The sequence below is a fragment of the Bufo bufo genome, chromosome 4 (genome assembly GCF_905171765.1).
Source record: "Bufo bufo chromosome 4, aBufBuf1.1, whole genome shotgun sequence".
Classification (NCBI taxonomy): Eukaryota; Metazoa; Chordata; class Amphibia; order Anura; family Bufonidae; genus Bufo; species Bufo bufo.
The window spans coordinates 501,405,351-501,423,869 of record NC_053392.1 but is presented as its reverse complement, the minus strand read 5'-3'; the positions used below and the strand labels follow the sequence as shown (position 1 = coordinate 501,423,869).

Here is an 18,519-nt window from a genome sequence, read left to right as displayed (position 1 = left end):
TTTTTTTTCTAAGACAGTTATCAACCCAGGGCTGTGGTAGAAATGCCACATTCCTTTGAATTTTGTCATTGCCTGCACATTGGCTGCTTCCTAGAAAAAAGCTTCAAGAAACCTTGACTTCTTACATTCTAGGAACCCACCATCAGTGTCCACTGCTGATGTTGTCCACTGTGGATGTATGGACTTCATAAAGAGGACCACCCTCACGGTGCTCCTCTCTACTTGCTTGAGTGGAGAGAAGTAGTAGTAAAGAGTGGCTCTGGGTCTACAAAACGCATGTGATTAAATGGGTAATGAATGATACAGGTCAACCTCATTGACATGACCATCCATAGTTGCAGTGAAACATGGTCTTCTAGCCAGATGGGTAGTTTCCTCATTGAAGTATTCCTAGTAAATGATGGTGCTGAAAATCCTTTCACAGGAGATCCAGTCGGGCAAAGGGGTGGTATTCTCAAAGAGGTGCTCTTTTGAGGAGGAAATAGGCTGCTTTTACATGGACTGAACACTGACTAATTAAAGTCAGTGGGCTAATTCATGTCAGTTTTTTTTGTCACTGACCATCTGTCAGTTCAGAGAAAATTACAGGAGGTCCTGTCTTCATCTGTTTTTCACATAGGACTGGCCCATTCAAGATAATGGGTCATTGAAAAGAAACTGAAGCACAATGAAGAACACTGAAAGACTGTCCGTTTTTCATTGACTGCTAGGAGACGCTAGTGTCAGTTTTTTATTTTTTGTGCTGATGTGAAAAATGGACTGATGACAAAAACTGACAAACTGAATGCAATCACAGAAAAAAACTGAAGCAAAAGTAAAGGAAAATAATCAGTTTTTTTAACTGGCAGAACTGGGGCGAGTTCCGCATCACTAATGTGAAATAGGCATTACTATGTATTAGCTGGTTGTCAGGGTAGAAGGTGCATTTACGCCACTTTCATACAGTATTTTGTCAGTATTTCTCATATTTGTTAGGCTGCATTCACAGGACCATGTGAGCCGGAACCGAAACTAAGAGTGGAGAAAAAACCTACAATGAGAGAAGATAGGTTTTGGACCCATGCTTGACCATGTATAAGTGACCATAGACAGGGCTGTTGTAGATGTCTGGAAACCCATTTAGGTGTTTAAAGGATCACTGAACTTTCATAAAAGGTTTGATATTTCATAGAGACATACCAAAATTTTGATTGGTGGGGTTTTGAGTGCTGAGACCCCCACCGATCCTTAAAACAACGAGAGAGAAGCCCTTACATGTTGCACTCTTGCTGTAGGAGACGGGCTCAATAGAAGATCTGCTTCATTGTGGAGAGTAACACAACAAGAAAAGGAGTGCGAAACACACCACTATAGAATGGTAAAAAAGTCAAATTTTATTGATATATCACTAAAATATAGACATGATTAACAATATATGTCAAAAATAAAAAAGCAGGGACAAAACACAGTCATACACCACCCTGCTGACAGCCCTATCACAATGAAATGATGAGTATATCCCTGATGATCAGTACATGGTGGAATAAATATCCTATAGAAAAGTGATCAATCAGGGCAAGAAGTATGCAATAGACAAATACCATCGTGCCCCCTATAGAAGATAGCAACATATATTTTTGACATATATTGTTAATCATGTCTATATTTTAGTGATATATCAATAAAATTTGAGTTTTTTACCATTCTATAGTGGTGTGTTTCGCACTCCTTTTCTTGTTGTGTTATTTTCAATACTGTGGGAGTGTACCCTTTCACAAGAGACCGCAGGTGATTTATTCATTGTGGAGAGTGTTATGTGCAAGCGCTTCTCTCTCCTCGTTCTAGGGATTCATGGGGGTCTGAGTGATGAAACCCCCACCAATAAAAAAACTTTGATATATCTCCATAACATATCAAAAGCGTTAAATCACACAAAGAGATTTTGTATCAGGGTGATAATACCCTTACATTGGACTGATCCAAGTCAGATCCCACTCCTCCTGATGTGTGACTCTAGGACTTTTGTCATCTGTGGCCATCTTTAGGCTTAGTATATATTTAAATGAGCTAGGAACACCACTGTGCCCACAAATCAAATCCCACTCCTGCTGATGTGTGACCCTAGGACTTGTATCACCTCTGACCATCTTTAGGCTTAGTGTCTAATTTAATTGGGCTAGGAACGTGAATGTGCCCACAATTCAGATTCCACTCCTGATGATGTGTAATCCCTACGACCTGTTGTGTCACCTCTGGTCATCTTTAGGCTTAGCGTCCCTTTAAATGGGCTAGGAACGTCTTTGTGCCCACAAACCAGATCCCACTCCTGGGGATGTGTGACCCTAGGACCTGTTGTGTCACCTGTGGCCATCTTTAGGCTTAGCGTCCCTTTAAATGGGCTAGGAACGTCTTTGTGCCCACAAACCAGATCCCACTCCTGTGGATGTGTGACTCTAGGACCTGTTGTGTCACCTCTGGTCATCTTTAGGCTTAGCGTCCCTTTAAATGGGCTAGGAACGTCTTTGTGCCCACAAACCAGATCCCACTCCTGGGGATGTGTGACCCTAGGACCTGTTGTGTCACCTGTGGCCATCCTTAGGCTTAGTGTCCCTTTAAATGGGCTAGAAACATGAATGTGCCACAAATCAGATCCCAGGTCTTCTGCTTTGTGACCCTAGAAACTGTTGTGTCACCTGTGGCCATCTTTAGGCTTAGCGTCCCTTTAAATGGGCTAGGAACGTCTTTGTGCCCACAAATCAAATCCCACTCCTGGGGATGTGTGAACCTAGGACCTATTGAGTCACCTGTGGCCATCTTTAGGCTCAGCGTCCCTTTAAATAGGCTAGGAACGTCTTTGTGCCCACAAACCAGATCCCACTCCTGCGGATGTGTGAATCTAGGACCTGTTGAGTCACCTGTGGCCATCTTTAGGCTCAGCGTCCCTTTAAATAGGCTAGGAACGTCTTTGTGCGCACAAACCAGATCCCACTCCTGCGGATGTGTGAATCTAGGACCTGTTGTGTCACCTCTGGTCATCTTTAGGCTTAGCGTCCCTTTAAATGGGCTAGGAACGTCTTTGTGCCCACAAACCAGATCCCACTCCTGGGGATGTGTGACCCTAGGACCTGTTGTGTCACCTGTGCCCATCTTTAGGCTTAGCGTCCCTTTAAATGGGCTAGAAACATGAATGTGCCCACAATCAGATCCCAGGTCTTCTGCTTTGTGACCCTAGGACCTGTTGTGTCACCTGTGGCCACCTTTAGGCTTAGCGTCCTCTGAATGTTCTTCAGAGGCAGATGTGATATGAGGTACTTCTCACAGAAGGTAGGAGAGGCTGCTAGTGTTCTTCTTTTACAGAAACTGCTGAGATGTGAGGGGAAGTGTAACTTGGAGTAATGGTGTAAGTGTGATCAATGGGGTGGGAGGGCCTGGATGTTGATAAGAGGGCTGGCTCACAGCCATGATGCACTGCAAAGCCTGAGTCCCTCACTCACAAAGCAGAGGAAATCGGAAAATATTCCCAAGCAGCGCAGACAGCCGGGGGGAAGCACAGGGAGGGAGTCACGGGCAGGACTACTACTCCTGAGGATCCAGGAAAGTGTGTGAGGAGGAGGAGGAGGATGAGGAGAGTGCGCCGTGTGAGCAGTGAGCGCGCTGTCTGCTGCTAGGTGCGGGCTCTGCATGGCAAGGATTCGCCCTCTTCCCCTTCTGGTCAAGGCGGCTTCTTCCTGATCTGGACCTATATAAAGGTGGATGTGAGGCAAGCTTCTGCTGTCAGCGCTGCGGCACACACCCTGGACGAGGACAAGGTATGCCTCATGGCCATCACTGGAGCGGATTCCTCCTCGGCTGCCAGTCATTCTGACGACTCTGCAGATTAAGCGCCTAATACGATTACTGCATTCATAAACGGGGAGAGGGGCTGAGGACCCCCGAAACTTTCAGTCACTGTGCCCATGTGCCCGCTCCATAGCCAGGTATCAGCCTGCATTGTGCCCATGTGCCTCCTCCATAGCCAGGTATCAGCCTGCATTGTGCCCATGTGCCTCCTCCATAGCCAGGTATCAGCCTGCACTGTGCCCATGTGCCTCCTCCATAGCCAGGTATCAGCCTGCATTGTGCCCATGTGCCTCCTCCATAGCCAGGTATCAGCCTGCACTGTGCCCATGTGCCTGCTCCATAGCCAGGTATCAGCCTGCACTGTGCCCATGTGCCTGCTCCATAGCCAGGTATCAGCCTGCACTGTGCCCGCTCCATAGCCAGGTATCAGCCTGCACTGTGCCCATGTGCCTGCTCCATAGCCAGGTATCAGCCTGCACTGTGCCCAAGTGCCTGCTCCATAGCCAGGTATCAGCCTGCACTGTGCCCATGTGCCTCCTCCATAGCCAGGTACCAGCCTGCACTGTGCCCATGTGCCTGCTCCATAGCCAGGTATCAGCCTGCACTGTGCCCATGTGCCTGCTCCATAGCCAGGTATCAGCCTGCACTGTGCCCATGTGCCTGCTCTATAGCCAGGTATCAGTCTGCACTGTGCCCATGTGCCTCCTCCATAGCCAGGTACCAGCCTGGGGGCATAGTATCTCCTGTCACTCGGTGCTCAGCACGCTGCCCTCTATACTATGCTTCTTTTATCTGTTATACTCTAATAATGGCAGATGATACATTATATATAGACACACGCTCCAGGCTCCAGCTCGTTGTCCATCCGTTATCTCATATCTAGTATATACATTTCTGTTTATCTACTGTATATGTAATATATGCAGATGTTTTTTATTTATAAGTGTGTATATATCTATGTCTATTATTACATAGGCTAATATGTTCTATTTATGTCTGTGAGTATATATTATAGACATGATAAATATGTTCCTGTTTATGTCTACTGTATATATTACATATTCTATGTTCTATTTATGAGTATATATATATATTATTCCTGTATATGCATCTACTATATATATTAGATATGCTAATATCTATCTCATATCTATCTATCCATCCATCTTGATGTCTCTCTCTGTATTCTGTGAGGCTCCTGGCACACAATGCCTCAGTCATACGCTGCCTGTCTGTGGTAGTAGGCAGCGGGCACCTCATGTGCCACTTACTATTGTTACCATAGCTCTGCATCTTTTAGTTATTTCGTAGCCTATTCCCTTGCTCTCTGTTCTTATCCTTCCCATTCTGAGCATACCCGGCTCAGAGAGTGACTGGTAGTAGCGCCATGCTATGCATGGGACGGAGTGGTTAACTCCTGTGGTGCCAGTTGCCCGCAGTGCGTTGCCGGTTGTCCCCACCCCCCAGCAGTGGAAGGGTTAGGTCCCCCTCCCGCCATAGGTTGTACGAGTAGCAGAGATGGATTTGTAGCTTTGGTGCCTCAGTAGGAGGAGGTGAGGAGTGTGTGCTCCCTGGAGGGATCATGTACATGTCTGCTGTGGCTGGAGGTGGGCTATTCTGACTGGAGACATGTGTCCCTGATTCCTCCTTCCCTTCCTCTCATGGTTGACTTGGTCATTCATAGTCATGCTGCCTGGTAGGTACTGAGGATACTGCAGGAGACAGGCAGCATGCCATGGGATTAGTCTCCATGCTGCAGGCTGTGTGTCCATGGACAAGTGAGGAGAAGCAGATGAATGGCGAGCTCCACCGCAGATCCCTCTGCCAGGTCTTGAGCTCTCCATTCTCACTAATACTCTTTATCTCACCTCATGAATCTAAGCCTTAACCTGTTGCTTGCCAGGGATGACAGCAGTACATAGCAATGTGCAGCAGAGGGGTATAGAGGTGGCTCCATCTTCATGTGCCGGCGCCTGGTGGTGTACATGTGCGCACCTATAGTGGTCGGATGAAAAGGGGGATTCAGGCTAAAATGGGTGAAATTTTGGATCGAATGGCCATCCTTGAAGATGCATTCTCTGTGGACTGGATGTTCTTAATATTTTCAGGAATGACAGGTTACCTTATTGGGCATGTACAACTGAAAATGAAGTATTCTGTGGGGTCATTGGCCGCCCACAGTGCCTTGCAATGTCTTGTAGGACTTCCCTGTTGTGTTTGGTCCTGTGGTGACCACGCTCAGCAGTATGGATGGTCTTCTCTACCCGCTCTACATCCCACCTCAGGACACTGCCTCTTTTCCTGATTTCCCAGCACAGTGACCGAGGTGGAATTCATTCATTTCTGCATGTGTCAAACGACAGATTTCCCCATCCCCTGGCACCGGGTTATCTTCTGCCGCCTGACTCCTACTTCACACTCATTTACAATGCCCTGCACACATTGTAGCCGGGACTGGATGTATGGGTATGCCAGGCACTGGGCAGATATTGTGTCTCTGTAGTAATGCCAGGCTGATCATTGCTTACTGGGAAGTCGATAGCGGTACTATTACTGGTCACAGTATTATACCGTAATGTACTTGAGCAATGCAGTTCTTGTCTGGCACGCTGCAAGGTAATCCTTTCAATGCAGAAAACCACAAGTGACATGACTGAGCACACGTGGTGGAGCCTGGACCGAGCCCTGGTACACTGCAGATTCCCACAATATCTATCTATCTACACTTTGAGAAAATGAGGATGCAGCACACTGTTAAATGCGGGTGCAAGTCAGGCCGGTGTGGACCGGCACCTGGGTCCAATTCAATAGAGACGAAAGAAGGCCAGCAGCACACCACTGGGTGAATAAACTACACGTTTTCCTTTGAAATCCGTGGTGTGCTGCTGGCCTTCTTTCGTATCTATCTATCTATCTATCTATCTATCTATCTATCTATCTATCTATCTATCTATCTATCTATCTATCTATCTATCTGAGGGCTTGACAAATTTCCTTTGAATCTAAGAGCCAGCTAAAATAGTTAGGAGCCCTTTTTTTTTCTTTTTTTACATTATAAAGCCTTATTTTCAGCGACAAAAATAACACCTCTTAAATTAACATATAAAGAAGTCTAGAACCAAACAACATTGGCATTAACAACATATACAGCGGCAGTGTACAGAATCGCACACACATATACAGTGGCAGTGTACAGAATTGCACACATATATACAGTGGCAGTGTACAGAATTGCACACACATATACAGCGGCAGTGTACAGTACCGCACACACATATACAGTGGCAGCGTACAGAATTGCACACATATATACAGTGGCAGTGTACAGAATTGCACACACATATACAGCGGCAGTGTACAGTACCGCACACACATATACAGCAGTAGTGTACAGTACCGCACACACATATACAGCAGTAGTGTACAGAATTGCACACATATATACAGTGGCAGTGTACAGAATCGCACACACATATACAGCGGCAATGTACAGAATTGCACACACATATACAGCGGCAGTGTACAGTACCGCACACACATATACAGCAGTAGTGTACAGAATCGCACACACATATACAGCGGCTGTGTACAGAATCTCACACATATATACAGTGGCAGTGTACAGAATTGCACACACATATATTATACAGCGGCAGTGTACAGTACCGCACACACATATACAGCAGTAGTGTACAGTACCGCACACACATATACAGCAGTAGTGTACAGTACCGCACACACATATACAGCAGTAGTGTACAGTACCGCACACACATATACAGCAGTAGTGTACAGAATTGCACACATATATACAGTGGCAGTGTACAGAATCGCACACACATATACAGCGGCAGTGTACAGAATTGCACACACATATACAGCGGCAGTGTACAGTACCGCACACACATATACAGCAGTAGTGTACAGAATCGCACACACATATACAGCGGCTGTGTACAGAATCGCACACACATATACAGTACAGTGGCAGTGTACAGAGTAGAGTTGTTTCAATACCAAACTTTTGATTCGATTTCGATACCATAAAAAAGTATTGCGATACTCAATACTATTCGATACCACGCGAAAAAATAAACAAAAAAAGCCACGTGCAGTCCGCATTTTTAAAAAATGGCGAATCGCGCAGTTTTATCAATTTTTTTCTGTTCTGGCGTTCACCGCATAGATTTTTTAAAATATTTTAATAGTTTGGACTTTTCTGACGTGGCGATATGTGATATGTTTATTTATTGTTTATATATTTTATATGTAAAATTGGGAAAGGGGGTGATTTATACTTAATATTTTGGTGTTTTTTTTTAAACTTTTTTTTTGACACTTTTTATTTAATAACTATTTCCCCCCTTAGGGGCCAGAACCTGGGATCTGTCCTATTCACCCTGATAGAGCTCTATTAGGGTGAATAGGACCTCACACTGTCTCTGCTGCCCTGTGCATAGTACACACAGCAGCAGGGAGCTGACTATGGCAGCCAGGGCTTCAGTAGCGTCCTGGCTGCCATGGTAACAGATCGGAGCCCCAGGATTACACTGCTGGGGCTCCGATTAGAAACTGCCACTGCCACCAATGAAGAGGAGCGGAGGGGACCCTGTGGCCACTGCCACCAATGAGAAGGGGAGGGGACCTTGTGGCCACTACCACCAATGATTTTAATACTGGGGGGGTTGAGAGGGGCGGGCGCACTGTGACACCAATAATTTTAATGGGGTGGTGGGGGGGAACACTGCGCCTTCAATGACAATTAACTCTTAATATAGGAGGCGGGTACTGGCAGCAGATCAGCGGCAGTTAACCCCTCAGGTGCCACACCTGAGGGGTTAACTGCCGCTGATCGCAGCTCCCTGTCAGAGGCAGGGTGCCGGCTATGCGATTCTGCTGCCGACACCCACCTCCTGTATTATTATGTGTTAAATACGTGGGTCCACAATTTAAGTAGCAGGCTACACAGAGCGGCGCCCAGAAATGTCCCAGCACTTACTATTATTCCTGGGCACCGCTCCGTTCGCCTGCCGTGTCCCATTACTGGCTCCTGCTCCATATGCTAATTACTATCGGAGCAATGGGGAGGAGACAGCAGCTTCTCTCCTGGGCGTTCCTTCTCCCTGCGCTGCGATTGCACAGCGCTACAGCCAGCGAGCAGGAACGCCCACTAGAGAAGCTGATGTCTCTAGCCACGAGCAGCATCCAGTGAGCGGGCGGATCTGGGTAACTCCTTCCCTGCCAGACTGTCCGAGAAGTCCACGTAGAGGCGGCGGAGTTCCGGGAGCGCCCCGGATTGCTAGTGGGCAGCCATGTGAGGGCAAATACCATGGCGACCTGGCGCCTGGGATTTGTCGAGCCCTGATCTATCTCATATCTATCTTTTATCCGTCTATCTATCTATCTATCTATCTATCTATCTATCTATCTATCTACAGTATGTATCTGTCTATCCTTCTGTCATCTATCCTTCTACTATGTATCCATCATCTACCCTATCATCTATGTATCTATCTGTTGATCTATATTTCTATCCTGCTGTCTTATATCCTTCTTTATCTATCTATCTATCTATCTATCTATCTTCTATCTTTCTTCTGTCTATCTATCTATCTATCTATCTATCTATCTATCTATCTATCTATCTATCCTTCTGCCATCTATCCTTATATCTATCCATCATCTACCATATCATCTATGTATCTATCTGTTGATCTATATTTCTATCCTGCTGTCATATATCCTTCTATCATCTATCTTTCATCTATCTTTCATCTATCTATCTATCTATCTATCTATCTATCTATCTATCTATCTATCTATTTATCTATCTAATATCTATCTATCTATCTATCTATCTATCTATCTGACTTCTGTCTATCTATCAGTCAATCAAAAAAGCTTTATTGGCAGGTCTAAATTATACATTAGTATTGACAAAGCATGTGGGAAATAGAGGGTTGAGAAATGGGGACACACCCGGGGTCGGTGTATAGGAGTCTGTGGCGTATCATGACGGGGGGAGGGGGGGGGGGTCCGGACACACTCCGGGTCAGGGTATAGGAGTCCATGGCGTATCAGGCTCCTCTCAGTCTGTGGCAGGCACTGATATATTGTGCTGCTATGTCCACAGTGTTCTCTTCCTCTCCCAGCAGGATGGGCAGTTTCTCTTCCTCCTCCATGGAGCTGAAGTCTGGGAGTAGATCAGAGCGTCTCCTAAAGTGGATGTCCCTCACTGCTGAGTATTTGGGACAGTATATCAGGAAGTGGGCCTCATCCTCCACCGCCTCCAGGTGGCACTGCTGTCACAGTCTGCTTTCTCTAGGCATGTAGCTCTGTCGATGCCGTCCGGATTCTATGGCCAGGCTGTGGGTGCTCAGTCTGTAGCGGCTCAGGATTTTCCGGTCTCTGGGGTTCCCTAGTTTCTCCAGATATAGGGTCAGTTTGTAGTCTCTCTGAAGGCTCTGGTACATCGTCAGCTTCTGGGATGCTCTCACCTCCTTCCTCCATTCACTGACGTATTTCTCTTGTCTCTTGTTTACTGTGTTCCTGATCCCGGCTTTTGTGAGGTGGTGTGGGGTGATTATCTGGTCGGGCTGGGTTTAAGTAAGTTGATTTTGAGGCTTTGCCTGGGATCACTTGGTGTAGCAAGGCTTTATGGTGATGGGAGCCTATCATGTAGATGGCCCCAGAATGATAGCGCACTCTCCTGGATTGTAAAGTATAGAGGGAATCTGTCCAGCTTCCCTCGACAGGCACTGTTAGAGGTGCTCAGATGGACCTGGAGGAGATGCTTACAGAATCCCAGGTGGAATATTTCTGTTGGGCTGGAATCTTGACCAGTCAGGGAATGTGAGGGCCCCAGACTTCACTGCCATACAGGAGGATTGGTGCAATGACGGAGTAAAAAATTTGAAGCCAGACCCTCACGGGTGCTTTTAGGTGGTACAGTCGTCTTCTGATGTTGTAGAAGGTCTTGCATGCTTTGTCATTCAGCTCCTCAATGGCTGATTTGAAGCTCCCAGTTTGGTCAATTATCAGGCCCAGGTAGGTGTACCTGTTGGTGGTTGTAAGAGGGCGGTTGTTTAGCATGAAGGTAGGGGGCCTGGCTAACTTTGTTTTCCTTCTCTGGAACACCATAGTGTTGGTCTTTTTTAAATTGATGGGAAGGGCCCATGTGGTGCTGAATTTCTCCAGAATGACTAGCTGGTCTTGGAGACCTTTCTGAGTTGGTGATAGTAGAAGAAGGTCATCCGCATACAGGAGAAATTTCACCTCAGTGTCATGGAGGATGAGACCTGGTGTTGAGGAGGACTCCAGAGCCGCTGCTAGCTCGTTGATGTAAATGTTAAAGAGAGTTGTACTGAGGCTGCAGCCCTGTCTGACTCCTCTGCTCTGCTGGTGGAAGTAAGCCGTTCTTTTCCCATTTACCTTCACGCTGCATCGGTTCTCGGTGTAGGAGCTTTTGATGACGTCGTATGTCTTTCCTCCTATTCTGCTCTCCAATAGCTTCAGGAGCAATACTGGGTGCCACACCGAGTCAAAGGCCTTTTTGAAGTCCACGAAAAAAGCGTATATATTTCCCTGCTTTGTGTTGTGGACATGGCTCTGGATAAGGCGGTGCAGATGTGGTGTGTGGTGTTGTGGTTTGGCATAAACCATGCTTGGCTTTTACTGAGTACATTGTGCTGGGTGAGAAAGCCGAGGATTCTCTGGTTCAGGATACTGTTAAATATTTTTTTTCCCTAGATTGCTGATGGCACATATCCCTCGGTAGTTGGCCGGGTCATACCTGTCCCCGCTCTTGTGTATTGGGGTTATGACACCTTGGTTCCAGGCTTGGGGGAAATAGCCAGCGCTTAGCACAATGTTGTACAGTTTTGCTATGGCTGCCTGCATTGCTGGTGGGCTGTACTTAATCATTTCGGGTGGGATGCCATCTGTGCCGCTGGCTTTATTACCTCTTATGGTTGATATTCTCTCTGATATCTGGTGCAGTGTTATGGGTGAGTCTAGCGGGTTTTGGAAAGTATCTCTTCCATGCTCTTCAGTTTTGACCACATTTGTTCTTGGTCTGGGTTACGTTCTTCTTTTGGAATGTCTCTGTAGAGGTCTCTGAAATACTGGTGCCAGATGTTGCCGTTTTGAATATGGAGGTTGTTTTTCTTCTCATTTGTGCCCAGGTGGTTCCATAGTTCCCAGAAGGAGTTATCTTGGAGGGCATCTTGAAGCTTTGTAAGTTTGGTTGAGGTATATTCTTGCTTTTTCCTTCTGAGGAGGGTTTTGTATTGCCTCTGCGTTGTGTCGTAGACTTCCTGCAAGTTGGTGTTGTTGGGATCTCTATGCTTTTTATTTGAGGCCGATCTCAAGGTCTTCCGTACAGCTCTGCACTCCTCATCAAACCAAGTGTTGGGGTTATCTTCTTTTTGCTTCGGGTGGCTATACTTTTTCAGGTCAGCCATTTCTGCCATTGTGTAAAATATATTATTAAGATCTCTTACATCTTGGTTGACTCCTGGGTTTATCTCAAACACCTTGTTGTTGAAGTAGTAGAGTATCCTTTGGATTTCTGGTTTATTGTGCACCTCTTTATATTTCTGAGCCAATGTCTTGGACCACTTATAAGATGGAGGTAGTATCTATCTATCTATCTATCTATCTATCTATCTATCTATCTATCTGTCTACTATCTATCTATCTATCTATCTATCTATCTATCTATCAAATCCAATCAAATCAAAAAAGCTTTATTGGCAGGCTAAAATGATACATTAGTATTGCCAAAGCATGTGGGAAATAGGGGGTTGAGAAATGGGGACATACCCGGGGTCGGTGTATAGGAGTCCGTGGCATATCATGACAGGGGGAGGGAGGGTGCGGACACACCCCGGTTCAGGGTCTATCTATCTATCTATCTATCTATCTATCTATCTATCTATCTATCTATCTATCTATCTATCTATCTATCTATCTATCTGATGAATACTGTTAAGCATGTATGTATTGGAGGGGACTGTACTGTGCTGGATAAGAGGAGATTCTGTGCAGCAGTAATATAACCTGCACAATCCATACATATTCATAGTAATTTTCTCCTGTGTCCTGAACCATCACCATTGACCCAAAAAGACAACCATCGCACACATGTTACAAACCGATGGCTGTGTTTGCCAGAGGACGGTAAAATAGGAAACGACCTTGTCTCTTTGGGTTTGTAGAAGGAAGAAGAAAGCAGGTTTGGCACATGGGAGGCTGGGTGGTCTGATCTCACAATATTGTTCCTGCTTTAAAAAGAGAAGTGAAATCCGGGCAGAAGACGAAATTCAGCATGTGAAGGGGATCTGCACTCTGTCACTTGTCACTGTCATGGGGACAGTTGCTGACGCTCAGTTTGTAGTGCCAGGCTCTGCGGCTAGGCTGCTTAGTGTAGGAAGACTGGGGTTTTGTCTGGGTCTCATAGTGGCACAATTTTATAAGGTGGGGCAGGACAGGCTGTAATAGGGTTTCATTGGTATTTATTAATAATTCATACATGAATGAACCTTGGAAATGACATGCATAATGCAGACTGTAATTATATAGATAGCATATGTTCTTGATCATTTCTATCACAGCTGAGGGAGACAGAAAGAAGCTCTTTTACCAGGACCAAGCTCTGGGCCATAAAAAGTAAAGGCGTTTGTCTGCACTTTTCTGTTTTAGTGACTTTTGTTGCACCTTGCAGCTTTTTTTGCAGTAATAACGTCAGCTCCAGATGTTTTTTTATGTCGTTTTTGTTCATTAAGTTGGATTTTTTTGTCTTTCTGACAATTTCCAAAACATGCGGCATGCTGGAGCTCTTGGCGGTTTTTCCAGTTCTTCCTCTATAGCGGGGGAGATTTACACAAAAGGTGAAAGTGAAAATTGGCTTAGTTACCCATAGCAACCAATCAGAGTCCACCTTTAATTTTTCAAAGGAGCTGTTAAAAATGACAGGTGGAATCTGATTGGTTGCTATGGGCAACTAGGCCAGTTTTCCTTTGTACCAGTTTTTAAAAATCTTCTCCAATGTAGGTAGCCAAAAAAAAACCAAAAAAAACATTTTGTTAGGCTAAAGTTTTTACAGCGCTCCCCCCAAAAACCCCACATGTGTGTAGGGACCCTAAAGGTAGCCATAGTAGATGTGATCCAGAGTTTTCTGATTTAGGGCTCATGCACACGTGTGCCCTCTGCCTGTATTGCGGAGCGCAATCAGCGGGTCCGCAATATACGGGCACCAGCCGTGTGCACTGTGTATCACGGATGCGGAACCATTGACTTGAATGGGTCCGCTATCCACAAGATATGGAGCGGAGGCACTGATTGAAAGCTCATGGAAGTGCTTCATACTGCGGTCCGTGCCCCCGCACTGCAAAAAAATAGAACATGTCCAATTTTTTTTTTGCGGTATGGTCCATCTTATGCGGATAGCGTACACTTTCAAGTCCACATCCACAAACAGCGTGCCAGTGCCTGTATATTGTGGCCCCGCTTTTTGCAATCCACAATACGGGCATAGCGTACACACACTCATGTGCATGAGCCCTAAGGCAGATGTCTCTTGCCACTATTGTGAAGTAATTTGCTTTGTCCTTTATGGTCAGTGGTCCTAAAGTAACACCGAGCTATGTCTAGTGCAGGGCCAGAGGGGCCGCGTATGACACAGGGATTCTCTCTTTCAGGCCTCATGCACACGACTGTTGCGGATACGCAAAATACAGATACCGGCCATATGCATTCCGCATTTTGCGGAACAGAACGTCCGCCGTTCTATAAAACTGTCCTATCCTTGTCAATAATGAAGACAAGGATAGGAAATGTTCTATATTTTTGCGGATGCCACGGAACTGTGGCTGTCCTCATGTTTTGCGGCCCATTGAAGAGAATAGGTCCACATCCGATCCACAAAAAATGCGGTTTAGATGTGGACTAAAACAACAGTCGTGTGCATGAGCCCTTAGGTTGCATTACACGACTACATGTATTTTGCGTTCTGCAAAATGCGTATCCACAAAAATTACGGATGACCTATGTGTGATTTCCATGTTGCATCCATCTTTTTGCGTACCCATTGTAAGGATTCTATTTTTGTCCACAATATGGACAATAAGACATGTTATCTTTTTTGCGGGACTGTGGAACGGACACATGGATGCGGACAGCACACGGTGTGCTGTCCGTTTTTTTCAGACCCATAGAAGTGAATGAGCCCTTGTGTGATCCGCAAAAAAATGTGGATGGGATGCGGACCAAAAATACAGTTGTGTGAATGAGACCTTAGGCTATATGTATCCCTGTGTAATGGGCCTCCCACTCAGGCATACCATTAAATTTACCCTATTGCGGTTTTCCGGGAGTACAATTTTGATGACATAGATAGGTCATCAGTATAGGTCCGGCTTCCAGCACCTCCGCCTATCAGCTGTTTGAAGAGGTGTTCTGCCAGATTCCTATACCTGGAAGAATGCTATACCTAGAAGTGACGCGGCCGCACCGGAATCAGCTGGAGGAGGGTGTGTGTGGATCTGCGCAAGGTTTCGCACATGCAAATGAAGTAGGTGCTTTTCCCACAACGGTGCAATTATTTTTACGAATCTAGTGGATCTGCACATGTGCAGATCCACGGACACCCTCCTCCAGTTGATTCCGGTGCGGCCGCGTCACTTCCGGGTATAGCATTCTGCCAAGGTATAGGAATCTGGCAGAACAAGGCCACTGAGCTCTATTGAGAGCCGCGGTCTCTTCCTAGGCCAGTGATGTCATGTTCATTGGTCACATGGCCTACTGTATATGCAGCTCAGTCCCATGGATGCAAAGGACACCCTTGAAATTTAATAAAAACTTTATTGCGGAATGAAAAATGTCCGCAATGCTTTATTAAGGGTAACCAATAAAAAATGTACATACTTTAATAAATTAATACATTAATACATAATTAAAACCATTAATGTCATTAAATAAATAACCATTGGAAACGAATAATTACCTTAATCCACTCAGCAATAGCTGAGTGACACAGCCCCTCTAATGAAGCAAAGCGACATAAGCAATAAAAGGGGAGTGAGGGCGGGGCGACGATCCGGTCTTCTTAACACTGGCCCAGAAGCGCCGCCGAACCCGCAATTTAACCACCTCCGGACCGCCTAACGCAGATTCGCGTTCCGGAGGTGGCAGCCCTGCGCAGAGTCACGCATATACGCGTCATCTCGCGCGAGCCGAGACTTTCTGTGAACGCGCGCACACAGGCGCGCGCGCTCACAGGAACGGAAGGTAAGAGAGTGGATCTCCAGCCTGCCAGCGGCGATCGTTCGCTGGCAGGCTGGAGATGTGTTTTTTTTAACCCCTAACAGGTATATTAGACGCTGTTTTGATAACAGCGTCTAATATACCTGCTACCTGGTCCTCTGGTGGTCCCCTTTGTTTGGATCGACCACCAGAGGACACAGGTAGCTCAGTAAAGTAGCACCAAGCACCACTACACTACACTACACCCCCCCCCTCACTTATTAACCCCTTATTAGCCCCTGATCACCCCATATAGACTTCCTGATCACCCCCCTGTCATTGATTACACCCCTGTCATTGATCAACCCCCTGTAAAGCTCCATTCAGATGTCCGCATGATTTTTACGGATCCACTGATAGATGGATCGGATCCGCAAAACGCATACGGACGTCTGAATGAAGCCTTACAGGGGCGTGATCAATGACTGTGGTTATCACCCCATATAGACTCCCTGATCACCCCCCTGTCATTGATTACACCCCTGTCATTGATCAACCCCCTGTAAAGCTCCATTCAGATGTCCGCATGATTTTTACGGATCCACTGATAGATGGATCGGATACGCAAAACGCATACGGACGTCTGAATGAAGCCTTACAGGGGCGTGATCAATGACTGTGGTGATCACCCCATATAGACTCCCTGATCACCCCCCTGTCATTGATTACACCCCTGTCATTGATCAACCCCCTGTAAAGCTCCATTCAGATGTCCGCATGATTTTTACGGATCCACTGATAGATGGATCGGATCCGCAAAACGCATACGGACGTCTGAATGAAGCCTTACAGGGGCGTGATCAATGACTGTGGTTATCACCCCATATAGACTCCCTGATCACCCCCCTGTCATTGATTACACCCCTGTCATTGATCAACCCCCTGTAAAGCTCCATTCAGATGTCCGCATGATTTTTACGGATCCACTGATAGATGGATCGGATCCGCAAAGCGCATCCGGACGTCTGAATGGAGCCTTACAGGGGCGTGATCAATGACTGTGGTGATCACCCCATATAGACTCCCTGATCACCCCCCTGTCATTGATTACACCCCTGTCATTGATCAACCCCCTGTAAAGCTCCATTCAGATGTCCGCATGATTTTTACGGATCCACTGATAAATGGATCGGATCCGCAAAAACGTATACGGACGTCTGAATGAAGCCTTACAGGGGCGTGATCAATGACTGTGGTGATCACCCCATATAGACTCCCTGATCACCCCCCTGTCATTGATTACACCCCTGTCATTGATCAACCCCCTGTAAAGCTCCATTCAGATGTCCGCATGATTTTTACGGATCCACTGATAGATGGATCGGATCCGCAAAACGCATACGGACGTCTGAATGAAGCCTTACAGGGGCGTGATCAATGACTGTGGTTATCACCCCATATAGACTCCCTGATCACCCCCCTGTCATTGATTACACCCCTGTCATTGATCAACCCCCTGTAAAGCTCCATTCAGATGTCCGCATGATTTTTACGGATCCACTGATAGATGGATCGGATCCGCAAAACGCATACGGACGTCTGAATGAAGCCTTACAGGGGCGTGATCAATGACTGTGGTTATCACCCCATATAGACTCCCTGATCACCCCCCTGTCATTGATTACCCCCCTGTCATTGATTACACCCCTGTCATTGATCAACCCCCTGTAAAGCTCCATTCAGATGTCCGCATGATTTTTACGGATCCACTGATGGATGGATCGGATCCGCAAAAACGTATACGGACGTCTGAATAAAGCCTTACAAGGGCGTGATCAATGACTGTGGTGATCACCCCATATAGACTCCCTGATCACCCCCCTGTCATTGATTACCCCCCTGTCATTGATCAACCCCCTGTAAAGTTCCATTCAGATGTCCGCATGATTTTTACGGATCCACTGATAGATGGATCGGATCCGCAAAACGCATACGGACGTCTGAATGAAGCCTTACAGGGGCGTGATCAATGACTGTGGTTATCACCCCATATAGACTCCCTGATCACCCCCCTGTCATTGATCACCCCCCTGTCATTGAGAGCTCCCCCTGTCATTGATCACCCCCCTGTCATTGATCACCCTCTGTAAGGCTCCATTCAGACATTTTTTTGGCCCAAGTTAGCGGAATTATTATTTTTTTTTCTTACAAAGTCTCATATTCCACTAACTTGTGTCAAAAAATAAAATCTCACATGAACTCACCATACCCCTCACGGAATCCAAATGCGTAAAATTTTTTAGACATTTATATTCCAGACTTCTTCTCACGCTTTAGGGCCCCTAGAATGCCAGGGCAGTATAAATACCCCACATGTGACCCCATTTCGGAAAGAAGACACCCCCAGGTATTCCGTGAGGGGCATATTGAGTCCATGAAAGATTAAAATTTTTGTCC

General features: G+C 46.1%; 1 protein-coding gene across 9 annotated transcripts in view; it reads left to right on the top strand.

Moving 5' to 3' along the window:
- The window catches only part of SLC8A1 (solute carrier family 8 member A1), a 518,651-nt gene that overhangs the window by 128,625 nt on the left and 371,507 nt on the right, over positions 1-18,519 (top strand). Inside the window, exon 1 of one of the 9 annotated variants that reach the window (XM_040429621.1) lies at positions 3,497-3,788. The exons of the other annotated variants lie outside the window; for them this stretch is intronic. The gene's annotated coding sequence lies outside the window, so the exon portion shown is untranslated. Of the gene's footprint in view, positions 1-3,496; positions 3,789-18,519 lie in introns of those variants that run through there. 9 annotated transcript variants of the gene reach the window in all.